Source organism: Bombus vosnesenskii, unplaced genomic scaffold (genome assembly GCF_011952255.1).
Source record: "Bombus vosnesenskii isolate JDL3184/JDL3185 unplaced genomic scaffold, Bvos_JDL3184-5_v1.1 scf7180000013361, whole genome shotgun sequence".
NCBI classification, from domain to species: Eukaryota; Metazoa; Arthropoda; class Insecta; order Hymenoptera; family Apidae; genus Bombus; species Bombus vosnesenskii.
In genome coordinates this window covers 891,702-910,338 of record NW_022882994.1, presented here as the reverse complement: position 1 = coordinate 910,338, position 18,637 = coordinate 891,702, and the positions used below count along the sequence as shown (strand labels likewise).

At 38.1% G+C, this 18,637-nt stretch overlaps 1 protein-coding gene and 1 long non-coding RNA gene across 5 annotated transcripts in view; one reads left to right on the top strand and one right to left on the bottom strand.

Moving 5' to 3' along the window:
* The window catches only part of LOC117237222 (sodium/potassium-transporting ATPase subunit alpha), a 169,062-nt gene that overhangs the window by 71,946 nt on the left and 78,479 nt on the right, over window positions 1-18,637 (bottom strand). The gene's annotated exons all lie outside the window — the stretch shown is intronic.
* On the top strand, window positions 479-13,020 carry LOC117237228. Its single transcript, XR_004493967.1, has 2 exons — window positions 479-953; window positions 12,918-13,020. It is a non-coding gene; the product is annotated as an uncharacterized LOC117237228 (long non-coding RNA).

Here is an 18,637-nt window from a genome sequence, read left to right as displayed (position 1 = left end):
ACATAGATTCTCTTAGCTGCGGGATTTCGTTACTAGCCTGTCCCTTTGTTACCAGTTAAGACATCGTACAAGGGCGTCTAGGCGATTGCCACCAAGGTATCACGCTTGTTTCTACAAATTCCTGTATCTACAAAATAACAGTTTTAGTACGTAGATTTGTGCTAACGATGATCAGAATCGAACATTAGAATTCTTAGATTATTTAATTATAGAATTCTGTAGACTATGCCATGGCTTGCATTTAGGATCAATTAGCGGAAAATCTCGTAAATAATTAAATCCACGCTTCCACATTCTATTTATCCCGATTGTTATATGGCACGCAGTAAATGTTTTTACGGAGTAAATAACACATCGATTCGATTCTGATGCAATCCCTATATCCTTACGACTCCGCCTATGCATTACAGATTATGCTATCGACCATGAGCTTAAGGTTCATATAATACGCATTTGCGCTGCAAAAATTCCAGCATATTTAAAGCGATCGAAAATCCTGTCAGCCACGGTTGTACAAATTTTCCTACGGCCAAATTGCTGGAAAACTCGCAAGGGTGAGGAAGGATCGTGACCGTCGCTTCGCGGAGCCCCGCAACCCCCCCGCCGCGACCAACCACCACTCCCCGTGGCACCGTTCGAACCCCTAGCCTAGAGATGCCCGTTTCTACCTCCAAACACCACGGCGCACGCTCCGACGTCGCCTCAGTGACTCTCAACTACCGTTCACCGTGTCTGCGATATTCTCTTCCGTCTGCACGTCGCTCCCTGGGGAAATTTTTCGGCGAGAAGTGTGCCGTGACAGAGGGTTAATTGGGCAAGACCAAGAAATACTGGCCTCGCCGAGTCGATCGTGCTTCCGTGGCGCTGCGAACGGGATTACCGTGTCGCGATCTATGATAGACGATGGTTTAATGGCTCTGGGGACGCTTCTTCGTGAACTGGGACAATCCTAGGTGAATTAAGAATTTAGTGTTTTGCGGTGGAATCGAAGGAGGAGGATTGTTAGAGTACGTTCTAGAATTTTACATTTGGCATGGTGTCGCTGTTTGTGAACGATAATATCGGGCCGAAGATTGGTAGGAAGGAGGATTGTCGAAGAGGATTGATGTATAGGATTTTACTTTTTTATGCAGTGCATTGTTGTTCGTAAGAGAAATGTAAGGGACGTGGGACGATATCGGATGAGTTAAGAATTTACTGTTTAGTGTCTGAGACGGTGAAATTATTTATTATATATGTATTATTAATAAAAGTATCATTGGTATTTTGTACATTAAAGAATAAGAAAGAAGATTCTATCATAGGGATTGATGTTTGTTAAAGGAAATTCGATTCGATCCAGCAGACAATACAGCAGACTCCTTAGTTTCCGCAAGTGGGACAGCTATTATTTCCAGTATCTATCTTACTTTTTGCAAAAAAAAAAAAAAAGACATCGTTGCTTTTTATACGGCGAAGAAGGAAAGTCGTTTGTCAAAGAAAATCCAATTTAATCCAAACGGCAGAACAGAAGGATCTTAAATTTTCCAAAAGTGGATCTACTTACAACTTATATTTTAGTTTCTACGAGAAACGTCGTTTTATATCATTTAACTAATATAAATAGAAAAATAAATATACATAAAGATAAAAAAAAGAAAAAGAAAAAGAACGAGATCGGTGTTCATCAAAGAAAATCTGCTCCACTAGCGATCCACGAAACAGTAGAGAAGGTTCCTAAATTTCCGGAAGTAGGACACCTACATACATTTCTAACCTCCATTCTAGTCTTTCCTCTTTCAACGAACATTGCTTATTTATAAATCATAGAATAAACGGCGAAGGAAAGGATTCGATAAAGAAAATCCGATTAGTATCAAGAGACCAGTAAAGAAGGTTCGTAAAATTTTTACACGACAAAAGAAAAGACAGAGCAAGAATGAGAACCACTGAAACGCGATCCGTGCTACTGGGCTACGCGCCACACGGCGCTTTGGCCGACCGACCGACTCTACTCGCACACGATCCTCCTTCTCCCTCCGCCGTTATCCGGCTCGCACTCTCAGTCTCTCTTTGTCTGTCTCATTTTCTACGTCTCTCTACGCTGTACCGGTTCCCTGCCTCGCTACGCCATGCAAATCTTCCGTCTTGCACGTTATGAGGAACGAGCCCTGTCTCTTCTTCCGAGTTTAACCGGAGACCACGCCGCGATCCAAGGGATCCCGTTTCCTGTTCGTTCTTCGGGATGATCGAGCGGCCTGCATTATTCCATGCCTTGCATTACGGCCACGAGCTTCTAATCATCAGTTTTCAGCCACCATTTTCACCATGAAATTTAGAATCGGAAAATCCTCGAAAATTCGAAAGAGAAAGCGATCCTGAAATATTTCGGCGAGAAAGTTAGGGATAAATGACATTAAACATTCTAGAAATTTGAAAGAGCACGCCAGGCAGATAAGATTGATAATTCTTTAGAATTTTAATAAAAATGTCAGACAAATAAGGAAGAAAAACGAGGAAGTTAAAAAAGAAAAATTGAAAAATTGCAAATTTTGAAGGATAAGCGGGACAAATAAAGTTGCGAGTTCTCGAAAATTTGGGAGAAAAAGATACATATATAAAATCGAAAGTCGTGTGAAATAAAATCGAAGGTGTTTGAAAATTTGTAAAAACACGACAAACAAAATTTGATAGAAAGCATGTCGTAAGTTGAACGTGCTTCGTGCCAAAAGGGAAAAGGATAATTCCCGAGAAGCTTCGAACAAGAGTGAATCCTTTGTTAGAATGATTTGATACGAGTGGAAATTTTCCAAAGCAATTTGCGAACATCCTCGCTGTGTTGCCTTCTATTGCTCCTGTTTTCATTAGCCTGGTCAGCAGAAGGTAGCATCGAATGCACTTTTCTGCCATGATCTTAACACGATTGAAAATCAGGAAAAAAGTGCGGCTTGGAGAACAGACACTGAAACGTTCGCTGGTGTTTTATATCGTTTGCTTTCTTGTAAAAGGAGGAAGGTCATTTATTGAACCCTTTGAGTTTTAGAAACCCTGGACTCGTGCGAGTAATCTGAGATTTAAAATGTGTTCTTCTGTAAAAGGAAAAAGAAACAAGAAAAATTCTGTAAAACAAAGAACCTAATTTATCGCGTCTTTCTCCAAGCTCTTCGTACGTAAAGTTGCAGAACATGTAGAGAGAATATTATATAAAGATCATTAGCACATAGGCGCGATTTTCAACCTGTGTGTAGCAAACATTTTAAAAAAGTGCAATACCTGAGTATTTAGTCAGAAGCACAGACTTCTTTTTCCTCTTAGATTTTCAAATAAGTCGTTCTTAAGCTAACGTGGTTAACTCCATTTTTACAATTTCACTGTCGAAACACTCGATCGACGCTTATGTCGTATAATTTCATCAATCTCTGTCTATTGTTCCGCGGAGTAAGTTTAATTTGACAAACGAGGTGAATGCCCTCCTATCTTGAACATATATTTTTTAGCGTGACGTGAAATTTTAGTAACTAGTACACTGCGGATTTACATGCATTTATGCGAAATTTAAGAATACGAAAATGCATACAATATGCATAACGTACAAAAAAAAAAAAGAAAAAAGAATACAAAGCATCCAACGTAGCATATTCGTTACAATCTTTGTTAGACGAAACAAGTTTCTATTTAAATGTTCCTGTTCCTTTACTTGCACCCATAAAAATGTCAATTCGCAGAAAAATACACACTCTAATAATTAGTTTCTTTTTTCATGTGGGCCATGAGGTGGAAACGGTAGAAAATTATTGACGATACATCAGCATCGTAGGTAATGAGAATCAGGTCTGAAGGGAACGTGTTAGAAGCAAAACCAAAGCCGTGTCTTTCACCTGAACGCCTTATGGACGGTCCTCTAATGGATTACTTGGGAAACAGCGATAACTTCTCGCTTGAGAGTCTTGGAAGACAATCTTGGCAGAAACTAGTGTAACAAGTGCTGAATAAGGTAAAAGAGGAATAATAATAGAGGTTGTGTCTATAAGCGTTTGAGTGTAATATTCGAATTTGTAATTCTATTGCAATTCTGGATGCAGTTGCATTTGCCACATGTGGTCTTTTCTACGTATAAAAACGACAATATCTTGAAACTATAGAACAATTCGCTATTGTTAAGCTTTAAGGTTCGGCGCAGACGAATGACGTTATTGCAATTTTACAATGTTAATATTATACGATTTGGCATTCTTTTATCTTCAATAACGAGATTGCACACACGTGTGCATTTTATTTTGGTTCTTCGTATTCTATTGGTACAACAACATTAAGCATAATATGGAAAGTTGTTTTAATATCATATCACCGTTGAGAAATATAAAAATAGAGAAGATTATGTACAAATAAATTTCCAACTATTTGTAACTTTTCCTTTGAAAAAAAAGCCCGTGTTTTAAAAAATTTTTCACGGTAAAGGTACATATGGTAAAAGTGCGAAGAGTTAAAATTAAACTATAAAATCAGAAAACGATTAAAGTCAACGAAAAAAGATCGCTTTAATCAGTAGAATTATTTTTCTACCAGCTCTCCTGAAACTTCTCACTTACCATCTGATGGAAAAATTTTTTAAGCTCACAGGATCCTCGTTTTATAATTCTATCCAATCCTACATCGTCAATGTTAACAAGATCGTATGGTTCTTTCCTGCTAGGCTCTTTACCAATTAACACACGAGTTCCTGAACAACGTAGACAAAAAGATATCGAACAAGAAAATATCCTAATATTTTCTTCCAACTATCGATCGTGCTCGGACGAAAAAAAAGTCCAGGTAAGATTGATTTCGATCGGAAACCGTAACATATCTCGGTCTCCTGCATTTTTCCATGGTTCTTCGTCGTGTGCACAGTGGCGGAGGCCTTTACGTTTCGCTAGAACGAAGAAAAGGAAATTGAATCGCGAGCCGCACCGGGTTTTCTCGTTGTCAGCGATTTAATCATCGGTCGGCTATCAACGCCAGCCGACCATCCTTTCCGGGGGCTTTTCATTACAGTTCGTTAAAACGACGACTCGAGTCTAGTCGTTTCCAGGCACCGAGCCATCCTGGTGAGTCAGGTCATTGCCGGAATTACTTGATAATTACTTCTGACACTGGCGACACGGGAGAAAAAAGAGAAAAAGGAATATCGATACTGTGAACAGGAGTTTTAAGAAGAATGGTTTCTCGGATATTAATGGCAAGATTAGGCGATCGTTGTGCTCGAAGATTAATTAGAGGGACGGAAAAGGAATTATTAAGCATCGCCGTAATTGCTGCTCTTCGTTTCTATAGGCAGCCGATTTCGATTAAATTAAGTTTCAATTATTAAATTCAATTTTCGATTGGTATTTTGTTTCTACAAATATAGATGGATGGTTGTAGTACTTCGATCAATTAAGCGTGATTTATTATTTGAAATATATTTCAAATATGTAAAATTAGTCGATCGTAATTAGTGCTCTGTTTTTATATCAATATGAACAAAATAAGATTGTAATATGTGGATTAAAAAATGTACGTTTGAATCGTTAAATTTAATATTCGCAGCATCTGTTTTTGTAGATAGAGGTTGCAAAATTTGGATTAAGTAGATGCGAGTTGTTATCTGCAATGTTTGAAATATACAGGGTGGTTGGTAACTGATGGTACAAGCGGAAAGGGGGTGATTCTACGCGAAAAAGAAGTCGAAAATATAGAATAACAATTTTTCGTTTGAGGCTTTGTTTTCGAGAAAATCGACTTTGAATTTTCGTTTGGTACGCGTGCACTTTATCGCGTCTCGTTATAACGGATCTCACTGTAGATGGAAAAATTAAAACAAAAATTTTTATTCTATATTTTCCATTTCTTTTTTCGCGCAGAATCACCCCCTATCCGCTTGTACCACCAGTTACCAACCACCCTGTATAAAATTAATTGATCATAGTTTTGGGATTAATTGGCTGGATGAAGAAGGTATTATTAAGTATGATTATATTTACTGTTTCTATACATACAAGTGGGTGATTGTATTATTTGGGTTAAGTAGCTGCAAGCCATTATTTGTAGTACAGGTACGGAAATTTATTGGTGGAAGTGTGAAAGAATTTGACCAATCGCGGTTATTATTCTTGGTTACCTAAAACGCACAGCTCAGCTGCAGTAGAACGAGTACATTCCAGGTCAGACTTGAATTATCGCTTGACTAAAATTCAGAACGAAAATAATTGGAAGCTGCATATATGGTACCAATATATTTATTATACGTGCAACACGACCACTCAATATTAATCGTCGAAACAATGTTCAAAAGCAACAATTGAATTCCAAAAATTTAATTACCCAGCCTTATAGCGTTGTGCTCAAAATTACTTTGTTTTCCAACTAGAAATTGTACGTCATGCTATGCTTTTTTCTCTTTCCAATTATCATACACTATCGTATTGAACTATCAACTATGCCATTCAAACATCATTCTCCACTTTCTCCCAATCGATCACAGGAAGCGCGCCAAGAGCTAAATCTTCCTTTCCAAACCTAATTCACAAGGCCCACAACTGGAAGCACGCTTGCTGCCAACTAAATCAACTGTCACAAACTTGGGACACCTGAACACCGTCCCAAAACTCTCTTCCTCTCAATCGATCACACAAAGCTCACCAAGAACGAAACTTCCCTTGCAAACTTAATTTACCAGATCCACGATCACGAATACGCTTTTGACCGCGTGAACCAACCATCACAAACCTGGCCAACTGCTCCATCCCCTCGATCGATCACACAAAGCACACCAACGATAAAACTTCTCTTCCCAAGCCTGATTTACAAGATCCACAATTGCAAGTACACGCTTCCTGCCATCCGAACCATCAACTATCACAAACCTGGCCAGCTACTGCATCCAATTCCCCCTCGATCGATCGTACAAAGCACACCAAGTACGAAACTTCTCTTTCCAAACCTAATTTATAAGCTGCACAATTAGAAGCCTCGGTTTCTTCCAACTTCTATTTTCGGCTATTCCCTCTCATCTTGCCCAACCGTCACAAACCTAATCACCGTTTATCCAACCTCGAAACCATTCGCCATCGTCTTCCAATTAATCATGTACTTTTAATCGTGTTCTCAAATACACGACCAGTCGTCCAATAACGCGAATCATCGAAAATACGGCTTGCCGATAAATAACACAAAAGCCAGCTCAAAGAGCAAAATAGAAGGACAGAGAGAGAGAGAGAGAGAGAGAGAGAGGGATGGAGGGAGGAATGGAGGGAGATGTGAGAGGGAGGGTGCGCGACACGATCATCAAAGCGTCAGCCAGATCGATGCTACGCGGGGGTGGAAGTACTTCCGCGGAACTGGGCTAGGCTAAAGTCCCTGAAACAACTCGTTACGTAACTTCCGGCGGCATGCCGCCTTCGACAATGCGGTTCCTTCTTGCGGAGCAGCCATCGTTCTCGACGCTGGTTAACCCTCAAACGTTGCCACTGGGTCACTTTGACCCTACGCTGTTGTATAACACGGACTGATACAGGGAAAAGTCGTAAAATCAGGTGGCGATTGAAACGAGCACGTTGACGGGGTATCGGAAGAGATTTCGGTTAATAAGAATCGACAGAAGTGCAAACAGAGATAATTACAGGGAGCTTAGAATGTTGGCATGTTGGAAAAAAATTCTTTAGGTCAACGGAGTCAATGTACGACATGCAACTATTCCGTAGAACATGCAACTGTGGAATATCAGTGCAGAATGTTATATTTTAGAACATGAAATTGTATAGAAATACAGATTTCTGGTCGAAATCGCTTCGCTCCGCCGTTTTTTCATGTATTAAAATATCACTAACAATATATGTATTGTTTATATTTTGCATATTTTTTATATTGGGTTGTCCGAAAAGTTTCTTTCGTTTTATGAGGAAATAATAGACGCACAACGTTTTTCTTTTATATTATTTTGTCGAATTACGTATGATCCATTTTGTTCTGTTGAAATAAACACCGCGACATTTCACAGACTTGGTTTCACGTTTGTATGAAGATGCATTGTTGTAAAAAACACGTTTGCGAAAGAAATACACTTTACCTAATATATATATATACTAAACAATATGCAAAACTTGAAATCTCTGTAATTAACAGCTTGTTCCAACTAAAACTTGTATTACATAAAAAATTCTCAGAATTAACATATTCTTTAAATTTTAGAAATTTGTGCTGTTCCAAAGCGCAGGCAATGTATGCATTTTAAAATTCCATATCATCCAGAAAATAATAGAAATAGAGAATTTACCAATACGAATAATAACGTTAATAAAGTTTCTTATTCGTAATCGCTGCCGTGTGTACGTTCAGGATCATCTTCATCCAGCCCCTTGAGCTATCTGGCGTGGCAGAGTTAAAAAGTAAACCTCTTCCTGTTTGTCGGACACGCCAACCATAAAAGAGGCAGCGAGTCGATGGTCGTTCGCCGGAATCGATAACGCGTAACAGACGTCTCTAGAATGGTGAAATATTAGAGGAAAGAAAATTGTCTATTCGTCGTTGTCGCTGAGAGAGGACGTCGGTAGGTCGAAGTAAAGAAATTTTGCGGATTTCTTTGGGAAAACTGGAAGAAACCGGTGAATCCTGGGTTGTTACGTAACACGCGGAAAATAGTCCGTTCCACGAAACTCTGGAGAGCCCCGTGATTCGAGCACACTTGCCTCCATTCTAAGCTTTGAACCAAGCCAAGGTAGGCGGACAGTTCGCTCTTGTGTTTCATTTTGCCAGTGGCTTTTTCAGAATTTATGGTGATTCCGTACGCAATTGGAAATATTCGTGAATGTTTTAATAAAATTCGGAACAGTTGATACGCCTGGAGAACGGAACGTGCGACAACGTTTCATTTTTAAATTGAATTTAGCGAAATTTAATTAGATGCCGCGTGATTTGCGATCCTTCAGGTAGAATTTATGAATTTTATGGACCGTTGATCGAGATTTATTAACTTTGCATATTCGCTGTATTCCGCACTAGAATATATGAAATTCATCCAGCTCTCGATTAAAATTCACAAGATTTCCAGTCTCCCAATTAGAACCTGTAACACGCGTAGAAAGTAATTTGAATTTTGCTAAAACTAGCGCGTTTTCGATCAAAACCCTGGAAATTCGAATGAGCGTAAAAATTGCAAAATTATCTATAATTATAATCTCAAATACGATATTCCAAGTGCAATGTCAAACTTCCAAACAATTCACCAAATACTCGAAATTCCGCTCGATATACCAAAATTTGCCGCACATCGACTAGAATTCGAGGAATTATTTAAAATAAAGTTCGCAAGACTTACCAACCCATCGTCGGAATTCTTAAAAATCGCCAACTTTCAAATTTAAATCCCGTCGAATTCAGTAAATTGTACGCTATCAGCGACTCTTCAAGCCAACCATTCATCCCCTCGAAGCCTTAATCGAGCGCTATGGCGACCAAATCACGCACATACAACCGAGTCAATTTGTTTGAACGAGCGCAACACACTGGACGAGTAAGCCCGATACAAAAAGGATTGAGAGAAAGTACGGAAAGGACTTAAAGAAAAATACAGCGTAAATGGTGGATTTCGTAGAAAAATGGCGGAAGTGTAGGGTGTGCAATGGGTGAAAGAAGGAAGGCGGCCAGACATTGTGAAGGTTCATCCGATCGTTGATAATCGAGCAACGTTCCACGTCAAAGGGAAGGTGCAGTGTCACGGGACACTCGTCACTGTCACACGAGCCGACCACAGAGGTGTGAACTTGAAACGATGCTGGCAAAACTGGCTAGTCAACCTTGACATAGTTACCCGTTCGTGATTTGTCGTAGAAATTAAATTTGCATAAGTAGCACTCCGCTGATTAGACAGATCCCGAGTTGTTCTACCCCAACTCGTTTCAAAACAAGATATCGAGGCGCCGTTAGATCGACGCCACTATTCTTTCGTATCTCTCCTTTAACTCTCAATTCCTTCTCTGCTTTCAGTTCTATCTTCTAATTACAAAATAAAGCGAGTCATCGAGTTTCTATGTCGCCAATTAAGAATTTCTGCGAATTTCATAACACGAAGATAAGACGTACGAAGTAAAATATATCCGCGTCTTTTGTTCGAAATTTCAAAATAAGCTACGTGGCTAAGGTAATGGGAATCTCTGCCTCTTCTTACGAAATTACCAGCTGCCCCGAATTTAATAATATCCCATTAAATTATCGATACACGCGCACCGAACCGAACGCTTTTATTCCAAATTTTCATTTAGCCACCCTCGTTAACCGGCGAACCCACCCTTGTAACTCAACACAGAAAATTATTAAATTTCTATCCTATATCTGCTATACGTATAGTTTCTTAGCAAATTAACAGAAATTATTCGTAATATCCGATATTACGAACATCGAACATCGATATACGATATAAAATATATTGGCTTGGCAACTAAGTGATTGCGGATTTTGTCATTAGGTGATATTGACTTGGTTGCCAACCCAATACGTACAAAGATTCCTGCTCTTTCCGCGTTTGTTATATAAACGAAGGGAACTGGATAAATATATATATATTACAAACCGATACTTCGATCGAATACGAGGCATTTGAAAGAGATCGTTTGCATTAATGTTTCTTCGAGAAGGACACATCCTGTGCACGAACATGACGTAATTACCATGCGCTGCTGTGACAAAAAGTGATCGTTCGGCTAATTGGTCGTCTAGTCGACACGAAAGTAGTTTAACGATTAACGCGTGAGTCATTAAATACCATTCGCATATAGCAAAGGACGTGTGTACACGTTGTGCACGTCTCTCTCTATTAACGTCTGTGATACCGCACGAATTTGATTCGCAGGAAATGAATCATGTTTCGTGGCCCCTTTCCTCCCTCGTATCACGCGTATTACGTTCGCCAGTCCGCCAGTCTCTGTCTCTTTCTCTCTAATAACTCTCTCTCTAACCCTTCTCACTGTTTCTTTCTCTTTCTTCTCGCTGCTGCACTGTATTGTGTTACCCCGCGTTGCCTTTCGTTATTAAAACCGTACACAGCGGAAGCGAGATTGCGCAATCACGTGTGGCACGATGAATTTTCGCCGGAATTTTTCCCACCATCGCGCATCGCCGAGAGAAAGAGCTCGCGATTCTCGCAAGTTAAACGAACGAAATAACCGGCGTTGGGGGTTGGCAGTTTTTAAAATTGAAACGCAAGTAAGGTATTTGGATTACACGACTCGCGGAAGCGTTGTATGGACGTAGCCGGCGCGCGATCAAAGAGAACGCGTGGGTTCGAGCGAGCAACCAGGGTAAATGAAAATTTCGAATGAAAGCGCTGCCTCGCGTGTATTGATACTCTAATCGCCTATTGCACGTTACTGGATTCGTAGAAGTTGCTCATTCTGCAAGAAGGGAGAAATTTAATGATCTGCGATATTTTAGTTTGAAGTGATTTAAACGGTCGAAATTGAAATTAAAAATGCAACGTACGGTTAGGGGAGATCTGAAAGCTTCGAAATTCAGGGTACAATATCGGAGTGGAAATTTAGAATAGATTTGAGAACGGAAATTTTTAATTACTTTATTCATTTAATATATATATATGTATATATATATATATATATATATATATATATATATATATAATATATATATATTATTTATTATTATTAATATATATATATATTATTATAAAATAATATATATATATATATATTAACGAGGATAAATGAAAATTTGGAACGGAAGCGCTGCATCGTTGTTTTATATTGATACTATAATCGGTTATCGGAAAGTATTTAATTTGCAAAAGCTGTTCGTTCTGTGAAGAGGGAGAAGTTTCACGACGATTTGCGATATTTTATATTTAAGTGGTAGATAAGGGCAGATTTAGAAATTTGCAAATTAGATTAGATTTGGAATGGAACTTAACGAGGGTAAGTGAAAGTTTGAGAACGTTGCTCTGATGTCGAAATGCAGCGTATAATGTGTTTCTGTGTTTTTAGCAATTTTCATGTTATTTTCCTTCTTCAAATTTATCTTTTCCACGCGAAAAGAACATATTGAATATTCTATCATTCATACGAAAATATTTAAATAATTCAATTTAATTTCAATTTAAATATCCAATCAACCGCATTGAAATAAAATGTATATTCGTAAACAAATAATATTCCAATTATAAATTTAAACTTGTTACCTGATACAAATTATAATACCTTAATGTAGTTACACGTCCTGATCAAATTAAAATAGCAAAATGTAATAAGGAAACTTCGAACGGATTAAAACGTTTAATTATTATCTAACCATCTTTTTTTTTAACAAATACTTCGTACGAAGAGAAAAATAAAAACAATTGTACGTACAACAAAGCAAAACGTTAAAAGTATACGAAATGTCTCGAACGATACCGAAGTTATTGTTTCAGAGAAATTGTTTAAAGCGCGATTTAAGAAAACATCTTACGGGCGTGGAAGTCGATTCCGAAGACCTTTTTATCTACGAAAAAACATATAATTTTCTACCTAATAATCATAAACCGAATTTTTCTCCGTCAACTGAATATCCGAAAGATCGTTTAAAGGAAACGTGACATTTCAAAAATTTCTCAAGAGCTTGTCTCGTCCCATCGCTGGTTAACACCGCGTTCTCCTATCAACAAAACGAACAAACATTTCGTCGCATCGTATTTCATTCGGCGAACAGCGAATGGAAAATGTAAATGAAGTCTTCATTCGAAAGTTTATTAGAGTGTACCGTTGTATAATTAGCTATTACTGGCTGCTTATTTTAACGATAATGGCGCGTGTCAGTGGAACAATAGCAATAATATTAGCGTTGTTGACGTCTACGTTTGTAGCAACGACTCGAGATAAACGACGGATCGTGGGTCCTGTATTTTAAAATAATAACAGGGGAATTATGGTTTCTAGGTTTGTAAAGATATCGTTGAAAGAGAAGGAATAAAGGTACAGACGAGACACAGGGGCTGCAGACAGATAACCACTTGACGACTCGAATGCAACGGGGGATGAACGACGGGGGGAAAAAAGGAGAGAACAAGCGTCGTAAGCCTTTCGATAGCTACGACTCGTCGTCCGTAGTCACAGATCGATACTTTAAACTGGTCTTGCATTTCCAGAAGAAGAATAAGAGAAACTGTTGTTCCACTTTGTTACCATTTTACTTGTCACTTTTCTAAGTTGCTGTGTTTCGTTTAATGAAAAATATCGTACGCGATCATTCGATCGCTGTTAGAAATTTTACCGCCAAAGATTTCTTCAGAATATCGCGTTTTAGGAGAATATCGTGTTCGAATTTGTTGTATTTAGTCAATGTAATTTTTGTACGAGTTATTTTTTATTGCGAGTGCGTCCAATTATTATTAGCGATCAATATTTCTGCATACGGTTGCTACAAAAAGTATTCGCCCTTATTTTCCAATAAAGTGATTTTTTATTAAATTATAAATTTCATTCTCGCAGTGTCGAATTTTTGGAATCGTATGAAAGCACTATTAAATAATACGAGATTTATGATAGTCGGATTTAATTAATTGGTACGTAAATGCAATGATAAAGTTTTCCAAATTCATGCGTCTTATATTCGCGAATACCACGTTGCTTTGTTACACGCGAGCAACGAAGGGTGTGAGAAGCTTAAGGGAGGAACAATTGTTATTGCAATAAGAGCAAGTGACTTTTATAAATTTTTTTTTTAGACTAGCTTACTAGTTACGCGAAAATAGAGGTTTCTAGGATGTAAATATAGTCCTCGAATACAAATGTAATTTTCTTTCATTTCAATTCTTATCGTTCATTAACTTTCCAAATTGCAACGTTTAATAACTTTTTAAACCAACGTGCACCGATAGCCGCCGATAGTTGAAAACTGATTAATCAATTTCGGGCGAAGCTTCGTTCGCTTTGTCACAAATTTCTCCAGGGATCGAATCCCAAAGTCTTATTCGATTATTTATTTCTAATACATCTTTAAACAGTATAATTCAATTTATCGAGAAAAAGACACGTCTTTCTTCTACGCGCCAGAACTTTCCAATTTTTCACGTTCCTCTTCCAAAGGTAGGTTCGATCCCAACGTGAACTACCGAACTTTAAGAAAACTTCTTAACTTCTGCATTCCGATGACAGATACCGCGCGTCAACAACGGTTACATCGTTCAAGATGATCGCAACATTTGTACAATATAAACGATAATTTGTGAAATAAAACAATTACGTTTGTACCTCCAGCCTATCTATCTATTGGGTTGGTAATTGAGTGATTGCGGATTTTGTGAATGCCAACTAATGACAAAATCCCAATACATCCCAAAAGGTTCTAGTCGCATACAACCGATAGTTAGCGTTTAGAAAAATTCGTAAGGATCGCTTGTCTTCATCGCTGTCGCGCGAGAATCTCTGTTGAGGTTGACTAACAGAGGAACGAATGGATGAATTTATAATAGAAAGATATATTATGATAGGTATAGGTATAAGTACAGGTATAGTGTATGCTGATTCAGATCCTCGCTCTCTCAGCGTTACAATACAACAGAAGAAGGACGATAAGCAGCACGTTCATGTATTTATAGGAAAGGACATTAGCAAAAAAGTTAACCTTGGTGTTTAGCTCTAGCTCGAGGCTACAAGCAACAGCAATAGAAATCTATTTATAGCTCTTTTGTTTCTAGACCTTGTAACCGAAAGCAAAACTTATATTCAAGGGCACAATAATATGAACCTCTCGTTATTTTGAATTTTTTTTCACTAAATTCTATTCTCTTCATAACAACGGTCTGCAGGTCACGGATATACAAAAGATAAAGGAGTGTAGATTTTTTCTTGAAGTAATTACTTCAACAATCTCCTCCTAGACTTTCAACAATGGTGGCGATTATCACCAGGAAATTTAACGCTGATCCTCCCTTTTCACGGTTGCTTATTTAATCTCGCGGAACGTGCCTCGTTCTTCAACGTTCAGCTCGACGCTATGAGTACTTGTTTATTTGGACGAGTCGCAGGGTGTCTCGGGCCAATTCTTCGAACGAGCATCCCAACGTCGTCGTTTCAACGACGACGCTTTTATTACGGTCTCCTTGTTATTCGAATGCTCGCGCGCTTTTGTACGTTTTACGTCGCCACCGGAAAATTGGACCTCGTATCTGGCGTCTCATCCTCGTTCCCCTTTCGGCTCCTTAAGAAACATCACCAACCTTTTTCGTCTCGGAGCTGTTCCCTCCTCGGAGAGAAACGCGGCTACGTTCGGCTTATAAATCTCCATTAAGTCGCAACGACGTCCCGTTCGTCGTTTGCTCTTCACTTTTCGTCGTTGAAGCCGAATCAACGCGTTCAACCATTGTGTGGCTATGGAGCAGTGCCTAGGGATCTTCTTTAGGGAGATCGTGGCGTAAAATTATTTTTTCCCTCTTCTATTATATCTTCTTTTTGATAATTTTCATTCTAGCGATGAAATGGCGTGTTAATGATACCAAGGAACCCTGGTTTAGCAAGATTGGATGTAGCATAAAGCATACTTTCCCATTTCGATGACTTTTTCTATCATTATTCGTCTTGAAGTTTCAGTTTCTATTTCAACGAGAAACTATACACGTTGAAAACACCAAGTTATTATTATTTATTTATTTTATTTATTCTTAGTCCTTTATCCTTTCTGCTTTGGACGACTTTTGGTTTACATCTCTTATATAATGCTCTTACATCACATATATTTCTCTTACTCTAGCACTTCTATAATTATATACAACTGCTTATACTTATCTATTGCACCTAACTTGATCTGTCTCTATGTACTAACTTATATCTAACGCTTATAACTAAGTGCTTATTCCTTCTTTGGCTTTTGCTTCCTTGCTGTGCTCCCTTCCCTGTCGTTCCTCCTCCTCTTCTGTTACTCTTCTCTTCTCTATTATCGCTTGCAGTCCTGCCAGTCCTTCTCCAGTCTCATTTAGTGTTTCGAAAACACCAAGTTATTTTTATTTATCTTTCGCATAAAAAACGTGTCCTCGGAATAATCGCAAATGACACGGTGTAAATTACGAAGGAAATTCCGACGAATGAAATTGAAGGTTTCAGTGGTTCTCAGTAAGAAGTACGCGAAAGACGAAGAAAAAATAATTTCTCTAATACGTACGCTGTGGAAACTCGATTATGCGAAAGTTACTTTTTAACATTAACGAATCGTGCCGATTAGAAGCCAGTGAAACGCGTACGTCTGATGCTAGAACCAGTATTATACACACTATACACGTCCGACATATCAACAACTACCAACAGCAAAATGCTGACATTCGCGGACGGCACGGCTGTACTAGTCAGACACACTAATTCAGAAACAGCAGTAATATTACTATAAAAGCACGACACAAAAATAGAAAAATGACTACAAGATGAATAAATAAAAGCAAACCCCAGTAAATGCAACCGTATTACATTTACACTAAGAAAAGGGAAACCACCAATTGAATTGCACGCACATAACACAAACAAGGCAAGTTAAATACCTAGGACTTCACTTAGACACACAACTTACATGGAAACAACATACTAAATCAATTATAGACAAAATACGGATAAAAAGAAGGATGTACTGTCTAACTAGTCGAAACTCTAAACTCAGCATAGAAAATAAACTTAAAAATCTACAAAACCTCTATAAGGGACAGCAGCAATGAGCCACATAAATAAACTATAGTCGCTATAATCGAAGATACTGAGAACAATAGTCAACGCCCCGTGGTATACGCAAAGATTTACAAATACCAACGGTCAAAGAAGAAACGACAGGTACGCAGAAAAATACAAGGAAAGAACGGCAGCACATCGAAACCAGCCGGTTGCTGAAGCGAGGAAAACTCTCACAAAAAGAAGACTAAAAAGAAAACACACCACTGACCTCACTAAAGAAATAAAATAGTCAAACTCGAAGATGGTATCCCGCTGAAGGTAGCCATCCACATGTTATTTAGCAATTAAGTTAAAAAAATTTACCAAATGTCCAGCTGGACAAATTGCAAAGTACAAATTAAATAATAAAAAGAAATCTGATGTTTACTGAGAATCGACTAATTTCAATCGTGACAACGAACTTCGCTGTGCCATGGAATTTGCAACAAAATTGCGGTACAAATAAAATAAAATTTAACAAAATTTACCAAATGTCCAGCTGGACACATTGTAAAGTAAAAGTTAAATAATAAAAATAATCTGATGCTTACTGAGAATCGATTAATTTCAATCGTGACAATGAATTTGCTGTGCCATGGAATTTGCAACAAAATTGCGGTACAAATAAAATAAAATTTAACAAAATTTAGCAAATGTCTAGCTGGACAAATTGTAAAGTACAAATTAAATAATAAAAAGAAATCTGATGCTTACTGAGAATCGACTAATTTCAATCTTGACAACGAACTTCGCTGTTCCATGGAATTTGCAACAAAATTGCGGTACAAATAAAATAAAATTTAACAAAATTTAGCAAATGTCCAGCTGCACAAATTGTAAAGTACAAATTAAATAATAAAAAGAAGTCTGATGCTTACTGAGAATCGACTAATTTCAATCGTGACAACGAACTTCGCTGTGCCATGGAATTTGCAACAAAATTGCGGTACAAATAAAATAAAATTTAACAAAATGTACCAAATGTCCAGCTGCACAAATTGTAAAGTACAAATTAAATAATAAAAAGAAATCTGATGTTTACTGAGAATCGACTAATTTCAATCGTGACAACGAACTTCGCTGTGCCATTGAATTTATAACAAAATTGCGGTATAAATCAATGCTTCGTAAAAAGAAATGAACAGAAAAGCAAGCGATCTAAAGAAACACGCTGCACGATAGATTACTCCCGAAACTTGAAGAAACTTTCAACAAACTTGCTATCCAACTTTATAGAAAAACATCTCGTATACGCTGACCCGATACTTTTAGCCAACTGAAAGCCCGTAATCGATTAGAAAATCACGCAAGAGTAGGATCGATCGGCAACCAATTGCACATTTATGCTCGATCTTGCAACTCTCTGGATGCTGTTAATCTCGCCTGTTTACAATACGCGAGCGTGTTTGGTTCATCGATCTTCGGGCGTCGCGTTTTGCGATGCAAGTCGAACAATCGCCGGGAAATGGGTCAAGTCCTAATTGCATGGACGCCGCGGGGCAAGGGGAGAGGAAAACAAAATGTCTCGTAACGTATCGTTCGATTTCCCGGTGGGAACGTCGAGCAAATGGCCCTCGTTAAAAAATATCGAAACACCGTTTGCTATGGGCGAATTTAATGGAGGCAGTTGAAGAGGTTGAATTAATGGGAGAAGCGAGTGAATTACAGGCGAATGGCTGGCGCGATATTTCGAAGATGTTCGGCCATTGGTAACGATACAACTGATCGAAATTTGATGATGATGAGTTCGAAATCGACGTGTTGACTTTGTGTAACGACGAACTCGTATTTTCGTATAGCGAAAGTATCCGTGTTTTGAAAATCAGTCATGAGATTGTTTTACCAAGATACATTTGACAATATTCGTATTATAATAATTACGATATTGGCGACCAGATTTTTAATGGAAGCAAGCAATTTTATTATTATAGTCTATGATTATTCTACGAAAATAGATATATTACTTG